Source organism: Aegilops tauschii, chromosome 6, assembly GCF_002575655.3.
Source record: "Aegilops tauschii subsp. strangulata cultivar AL8/78 chromosome 6, Aet v6.0, whole genome shotgun sequence".
NCBI lineage: Eukaryota > Viridiplantae > Streptophyta > Magnoliopsida > Poales > Poaceae > Aegilops > Aegilops tauschii.
In genome coordinates this window covers 451,501,163-451,509,070 of record NC_053040.3, presented here as the reverse complement: position 1 = coordinate 451,509,070, position 7,908 = coordinate 451,501,163, and the positions used below count along the sequence as shown (strand labels likewise).

Genomic DNA, 7,908 nt, shown 5'->3' with positions numbered 1-7,908 from the left:
CAGATCTTCTTCTTGTGAGTTGTTTGAATTCCGCATCATGAGAGGTCAGTACTAGCCTTCTTTCACATGATTCTGCAGTGTGCTTTCATATGTTGTGCTACTTCTACGGCAATGTTGCTTGATTTTAGTGAACTGCACAAATGGAGACAAGACTTCCAATCTGTATGTGCACCGCAATATCCCATTGAGGTAAGATAAGGATATTTCACAACTGTTGGCCTGTATTTTGCCACTTTCATCAGAAAATTAATGTCATTGTTTAGTGTTATACTTGTGCAACCTAATTGACATGCCAAATCTTACATTGAAGGCGAAGCTTGTCTGTTATTGAACCAAGTGATGAAGGGGAAGAACAAGCGGAAGAAAAACAAACATCAACTCCTGGTGCTGTAAAGAAGCACTGGAACTGTGATGACACAAGTAATGATATAGTTTTGCATCTTAATTTATTGCTATGGCTGGAACGAGCAATTATTTTGCCACTGATTTGATGCCACTCTTAATGTAATACGTAATTATCTCTACTTGTGCAAACAGGGATCTTGTTTGAAGATACCATATATTTTAGTGGAACTGCACAAGAAGATGTTGGAAACATTAATCTAATCGAGGAGTATATAGTAAGCATGGCCACCACAGTAGATAGCAGCAGATGGTTCCGGAGAAGTGCTTCATCTGTATGCTCTACACAATAAGCCTCCTGACAAAGGTTGGTACTCACCCACTGATTTCAACCATATGATTGAGCTTTGTCATCTCTATTGGTGTTGTGCTACTATTTAGATACTGTCATCAAAAAGTGGTATTGTCCTTGAGAAGTGCTTCATCTGTGCTGTTTTAAATATTTCCCTTCCTTTTTTCGAGCAAACAAGGATTCTAGCATTTAGTTATCCTCTTGTCTTTGCACAACAGGATCATTCTCCTCTGAAGAAGAATATGGTGTACATGAAGTGACTAGTTCCGATTATGCCAGGATGAAGAAGCCCTTTCTATCTTCTCATCAGAAGGAGCAGTTGAAGGATTGTTACATTACCCCCCCCCACAAGACCAAACTAACTTCGGCTCAGAAGGACTGCCAAATCTCCATTTGCTTGCTGTGATGCGCGAGTACAATGTTGTTCTAGGATTCTTTCCGGTGAGTTCCATTTTTGTAAAAGTGTGCTCTACATGGACCATGTAGGTGCCTGTTTAAACTGTCAATTCATAGTACAGTTTGCTTTATACTAATCACTTTTTTGTATTTGTGCAAACAGGGGTGCTCAGCTTGATTTCAATGGGAACTGCACAAAATGTTCATGAATACATCGAATCATTAATTTCCACCACAATAAAGGAGGTGCCAATAAGTTCAAGGCATTGCAACATATAGGGGCGAAATAATACAAGCTACGCGCGAATTTGGTTGATTTTGGTGGAACTGCAGAAAAAGAACACCTGGTTTATTTAGCACGAGGTGCCATGTCAATGTCCGAACTGATGGCAAACCCTGCCCATTCCACAATCCTAGGCATTTGATATTTTGGAATGGGAAAACCTTGTCAAATTTTTCTCATTAATTTTAGCAAGAAGTCATGCGTTTGATATTTTCAAATGGGACGCCCTTTGCTGTCAGCAGCGTCGATCTATTATTTGTTTATTCTTTAGTTGTGAAGTAAATATTGGCTCTGACATGTGGATCGCTGAGATGCATAATCATCGATTGTTTTGAATGTTCTCTATGAATTGCCAGGCCTGTGTGTTTGATTGCAATGTACAGGAACGCTAAAAAGCTGCTCAAACTCTTTGTACTCCTTCTGTTCCTTTTTACTTTGCACATTGTGAAAGTGCATACTTTTTTCTATAAGATTGGTCAAAGTAGAGATACTTTGACTGTAGACAAAACTTGTATGCAGACTAGAAAGGACCGGAGGGAGTACATGTGAAACTACTGCAAACGAGGTGATCAGCCTGGGAATAATGCTAGTACGTATTGTTTTGCATGTTCATCCAATGCCATTGATACAAGAATTCGAGCTAATTGAAATAAATTCATTCATACACGGTCGGATTTCATATAAACATGCCGGATTTCATTACATTTCATACATTCTTCAACTAAAAAGGGGTGCGCTGGAGGTATAATTAATTAACCGAAGCTACCCACCTGTGTCCGGCTGAGCCGAACAGAAGCTTCAGTGACTTAACTGTAGGTGCAGTTGCGTAACTGACATGTGGCCCAGATGCCTATTGGGCCCACGTGTCAGTCAGCCAACTGCACCAGCAGTTAAGTAGAAGCAGCGTCCTTCTCCAACATAGCTCTCCGACTCCACGTCGCTGCCAAGAAGCTAACCGGCCGTCGGTGGTCAACCCGCCTAGCTTGTCATAGCGATTAGGGCAACTAGGAGCCCAATGACCAGGATCCCCACATGAAAAACACCTTTCTTCTTGTCATTCTTCTTCTTGACGGTCGTGTGTTGCACAGCCTTGTTCTTTCCATCAAACTTTGCTTTACCATCAAACTTGCCCTTGTTCTTGAACTTGTGGGGCTGGAAGTTCTTCTTCTGTACCAGATTGGCTCTAGATCCTCCCTCAATTCCTCGAGCACATGCGTCCTTTGCTCTCGCCTTTTCTTCCACATCAAGAGTGCCAATGAGATCCACGAAGGAGGAAGCTTAGTGATGATACCTCCGTAAACAAACTTGTCTGGTAGCATACAACTGAAGTGCTAAAGTTCTCTAGCAAATGACTGTATCTCATGATCTTGCTCAACCACGGAGCGCTCTTCAATCATCCTGTAATCATAGAATTGCTCCATGATGTACAACTCAATGCCAGCAACCGGAGGGTAGCAGCGGTGGCCTTACTTGGACCCGAGCGGCGGCAACCTACCGTGTTCTACTCTTCCTCATTTTCTGTGTGGCACGGCCTCGTTGGCAGCGAGGCGGGGCCTCGGCGGAGCTGGCGATGTCCTCAGTCTCGTTGCCGGCGGGCGGCGCCTCGGCGGAGCGGGGGAAATCCTCCCCCTCGTTGTCGGCAGGGTGGGGCCTCGGCGGAGCCGGCGGTGTCCTCTACCTTGTTGTTGGCTCCGCAGGGCCTCGGCGGAGCAGGGCCTCGTCGAGCCAGCGGAGAGGGGACTCGTCGGAGCCGGCATTGTCCTCTGACTCATCCTCGGTCTCGCCAAACAGCGCCTTGCCCGCTTCATCGCCCTCTTTGTAGGTGGCCGCAGCCTCCGCCACCCGCATGCGGTACCGCCAGCGATCGAGGCGGCCCTCGCGGGCAGAGCGGTACGAGTCGAGAAGCGCCTCCTGCTCTTCCCGCTCCGCGGCGATCTGCTCCTCCGCCTGCAGGTGCTCCTGGAGGAGATGGTGGTTGTAGGCGGCGTTGGCCTGCGCCTCTCGGAACTGCTCCTCACGCTTCTGCCTCACCGTTTCCATATATTGGGCACGGACCTCGTGGATGGTCATGGTGCAATGCACCGGCGAGGATGGCGTGGAGGAGGGGGTTGGCGCCGGATTGTGGACTACCATGTTCTCCATTGGGACGTCGTCGTCCTCCGGCTGCCTGTCGGCCAGCCAGTCGGCAGCGATGGCTGCCATCTCCTTGTGCTCCGTCGTCCGCCCGTCCCGAAGAGCGCTGGAGCGCGAGGAAGCCATGGTGGGCAGTAGTGGTGTGGACAGGAGAATAGGAACGGATGCGGATGACTGCGGCTATGGCCGGCGCAGCAGTTTATATAGCAATGGTGGGCGGCGGAGGAACGGACGTGTGGCGCTGGAGTAGCCGCCTCGGCAACCGCGTATCATTAATGTGGGCGGCAGAAGGACGGACGGACGGCACTTGTGTCATTTGAAGGCGGAGCAATCGCATGCACCGGGAAGCGGGGCAGGCGGCGCTGGCCGTTTCGGGCGAAAAGCGCGCGCGGGCGAGGGAGGCGGTTTGGGTCGGCCTGGGCAGTCAGACTCGTGCTTGGCAGTGGGTCGGTCTAGCAGCCGGGCATGCTGGCTCGCCAGCTACCTCGCTGAGCTGAGCGACGACAATCAGACGATGGACGTAGCTTCCGACCAGGAGCCGGCGCCACTGTCCAAGCCGGTTCATGCCGTGTTCACCATAGAGGAAGTGCGGCCGCACTTTGACGCCCTAATGGCGGAAGAGCTACCAGCGCAGGAGGACCTGTGCTGCAACCTCCGTCTCCTCTACGAGCACCGGTGAACAAGCGAACGACAATGCCATCGCGGACATGTGGCCCTATGATCCTGGCTTCCCGAATGAGCAGAGGGCGCTGTATCAGACCATCCGTAGGGCCCGCGAGGCCCTCTCCGTCGTCCTTCGAGTTGTTGCGCTCACCGTGGCGCCGCCGTCTCGCGTTGTCAACATGGTCAATGGACATGAGGATGAGGAGATGACTTTACTTGAAGAGGATGACAGTGGGGACCCACCAGGGCCATAGCCGCACGTACGCAAGTGCCTCCTTATTAGTATATAAAACTATATTTTTTTGCTTCCTCCTGGTTTCCTGACATCACGGTCCCACACCATTGTCAACCTATGTAGTCAATAAACGAGAGAATTGCACAAGAAGCGGCCGACAGCTGGGACCAATCAGCTCGAGTAGTATTTGTGTTTTTGAGGTGTGATCACTGCAGAGTTTTTCTTGAGCGATGTTTAGCCTAGATATTAATTTTTCTCCTCTGAACAACAACGAAAACATCGCTGCAGCTATTAACTAGGCAGGCTGTGGCCCGTCTAGCCCATGCCAGATATCCAGCCCAGATATTAATTTTTTTCAAGGTGAAAATGGCTAGCCCAGCTATACTTTTTTTTAGGAATACCCAGGCAAGGTCAAGTTGTTATTCCCCGCCCCGCTGGGCTGCAAATGTTTCCTAGGAGGGATGCACTAGGCTTAACAAGAAAATGGGTTTTAAGAAATAATAAATGGGATGTAATTATAAAAACTGGGCAGTAACTATAAAAATGCACCAAACAGATAATTACTTTATAAAATATTATTTTTGGATATTGAAAATTTTAGTTTCATTAATTGTTGCGAGCGCAATGTTTCGTTGGATTTTTACGTAATATAAATTTATATTGAAATTGTATTTAATCTGACTAGAAATTTCGGGATGAAAATATTTCGGATCCCATCAAAATGTGGGAAATTTTATTGAATTCTGTTTTGAACGGTTGGTTGAAATGGGCTGTACTTTTAACAAACTGTAAATGGGCTGTAGTAAATTCCGTTAGAATTCAAAAATTGGCTGCACATTCTTACAAATCTCAAAGGGGCTATAAGTTCTCTGCCACACACTTGTGGCCTTACTAAGTTGACGTGTCCCCTAAAAAAAGAGAGTTGACGCGTATGCAAGGCTTCGTCAACTTATAGTCAACACACGGTTCTAGCAGCAGTGGCCGTTGGATGTCCATCCAATGGATGCCGTGCTTCTTCTTCAATCTCGGATATTCTAGCTTCACCCGCCCAAAAAATGATTCCTCCCCCTGACATCTAGGGCGCACCGTTTCAGAAGCTGACCTGTGGGCCTACTAAGTTGACGCGTACCAAGGGCTTTGTTAACTTAGTCAATATAAACGATTCTAGCTGCAGTGACCGTACGATGTCCATCCAATGGCCGTCATGCTTCTTCAACCTCTGGTCTCCTTGCTGATCCACTTGTCACAGAAGCAGTCTATAACTAATAGGAAGCGCATATCTCTTACTTGATATCTGATTGATCTTGCAGAGCCGAATTGTCTGACTGCCCGTACTGTCCCACTTGTATAGCCCACCACTTAATTAATGCGCGACCTGATGGGGGTCATATTGGATGATCAGCCACCCTCTTTTCTTTTCCGCACCAAGCCTTCTTGTAAATTGGGTGTATAGCTCAGTTGGTCGAGCATTGGGGTTTTAACCTAATGGTCGCAGGTTCAAGTCCTGCTATACCCAAAACAAAAAAACCTGGTCCTATCGAACCAGTGACTTCTCTCCTGGGATTGAATATGTTTTGCCTTTCCCCGATGGTTCCGCATTCCTATGTGGGTAGGATTCGCCAGGGATGAGCGGCTTGTTTAGCCTATGCGAAGCGCGAAGCAACTCACCGGCCTAAACGACGAGCAAACACTCGAACGTGAGAGCAAGGGATCACCCAACGAATGGACGAGCTCCAAGGAGGGAGGAGAGAGGGAGGCAAGAACCATGCTTTCAGACACGTGGCGGCGGCTGCTCCTGAACGAGCTGCTCATACTCAAACTGATCAACATAAAGTGGAAAGTGTAGTAGAGATATTACTCGCAGTATGAGAAGGAAGAGAAGATCTAACCTCTCTACTTGACAGCTCTGAACCAACTTCATTCCTAGCTAAAACAGGAAAGCTGAAAGTACTCAAGCTTCAAACTCCTGGCTAACAGCCCTACCGATAAAAGGAATAATGCCTCAAGGACTATATGACTTATACGAGTTCCTGGTAAACCACTACTTGTGTAAAGTACTCCGCTCGCTCCCTTGCTCGTTCAAAGTATTCCACTCGCTAGGATCTTACCATCGCAATAACAATAAGGAGACGCGGTTACGTCGTCATCCAGAAGGAAAAAGAAAACCCCAATGGTACCAAATGGAATTCTACTTGTCGGGCTTGGATTTGTTTCGTTTATCAAAAATCGAAATAATAAACTCCACATCTATGAACCTATCATTCCCCACCCTTGCCCATTATTTCGGGTTCCCTTTCAGGGGATGAGGATATTTCGATGATTTCTCCCTCCGTAGGTGGAAAACGCGTGGGTGAGTAGAGTCTGTGCTTTGCTTTTGGGGGCACCGGCAAGAAGCCAGGAATAGGTGGCGAAGGCTACTTGTTCCTTGTATATATATATAAAGGAAAGGGGTTATTTTTCCTTTACGACAATAAGAGTTGATTCCCTTGCTTGTAGTTTTGGATCGATTCCGTGTATTTCACATATTTAAGAGTGGTTAGGAGAGAGAATCAATGGGAGTCCAGGCCATGTCTCAGTCCCAGTGTGGCTGATCATCCGAAAAGACCAGATAAGCATCATTGGCTTGGTCAGCCTTTACCTGACCAACTACCTAATACTACGCAGACTCATCAAACAACGATTTTGAGCTTTCTTCAGGATTTGGCCCGAACTGTTCGGCAGATTCCCACGCGTTACGCACCCGTTCGCCACTTTGTTCTCAACTATTCCGATTCCAGCAAACGGAGGCACTCAACTACATGTTTAATAAGTAGTTGTCTTTTTCTATTTGGATTTTAGCGAACAGGCGTTTACATGAGATTAGTTGAGTAGGCTTGCCTTATCTGCTATAAGATAGCTAGTTGTGGGGCTTTCGATAAAAAAGGCTAAAGGCTTCACTATCGCTCATGGCTTGTATTGTAGTCGGCCCTCCATGCCTCTTTAGTCTTTCTAATCCTGACCAAGTAGAAGCATCCGTTCCACATAGGTGATTTTTATAGAAGCATAGGCGCAAGCTCTTCTCAAAAGAGTTTCGTTTATAGGATTCAGTCGTCCATTTTTTTTGTTTTGAATTGACATAGAGAAATCTTTCTCGCGTTCCCTTAAAATCTTCTTGTTTGGATGGTTCAGAGAAGGAGGTGTGTCCTGTGGCGGATACACCGATTGATCAAGACGCCTCAAGGCCACAGGAGGGAGAAATAGTGATAGCAACGCTTACAAGGAATGCTAAAAAAAGCTAGAATTTCCAATAGTGAGACCAGCTTGACAAGCTACCTTTCCTCTTGATATGAGGTGCGAAGAGAAACATCTCTTTTTTATGACTTCCACTTCTCGATCCCGGCTTTTTCCCTTCTCGACTAGACGAAGGAGATATTCATTCCATTCAGGCAGGTGAGGAAGGGCGGCGTCGGCTTGACCCTGTCTTCTCTCTTGGTCGGGAAGTTCAGCACAGTGGTTATGTTATCC

The 7,908-nt window shown here is 47.2% G+C and overlaps 1 non-coding gene across 1 annotated transcript; it reads left to right on the top strand.

Annotated features, from left to right (window-relative positions):
- The first annotated feature begins 5,847 nt into the window (after positions 1–5,847).
- Positions 5,848–5,920, top strand: TRNAK-UUU (transfer RNA lysine (anticodon UUU)). The gene has a single exon. It is a non-coding gene; the product is annotated as a tRNA-Lys (tRNA).
- The last annotated feature ends 1,988 nt before the right edge of the window (positions 5,921–7,908 follow it).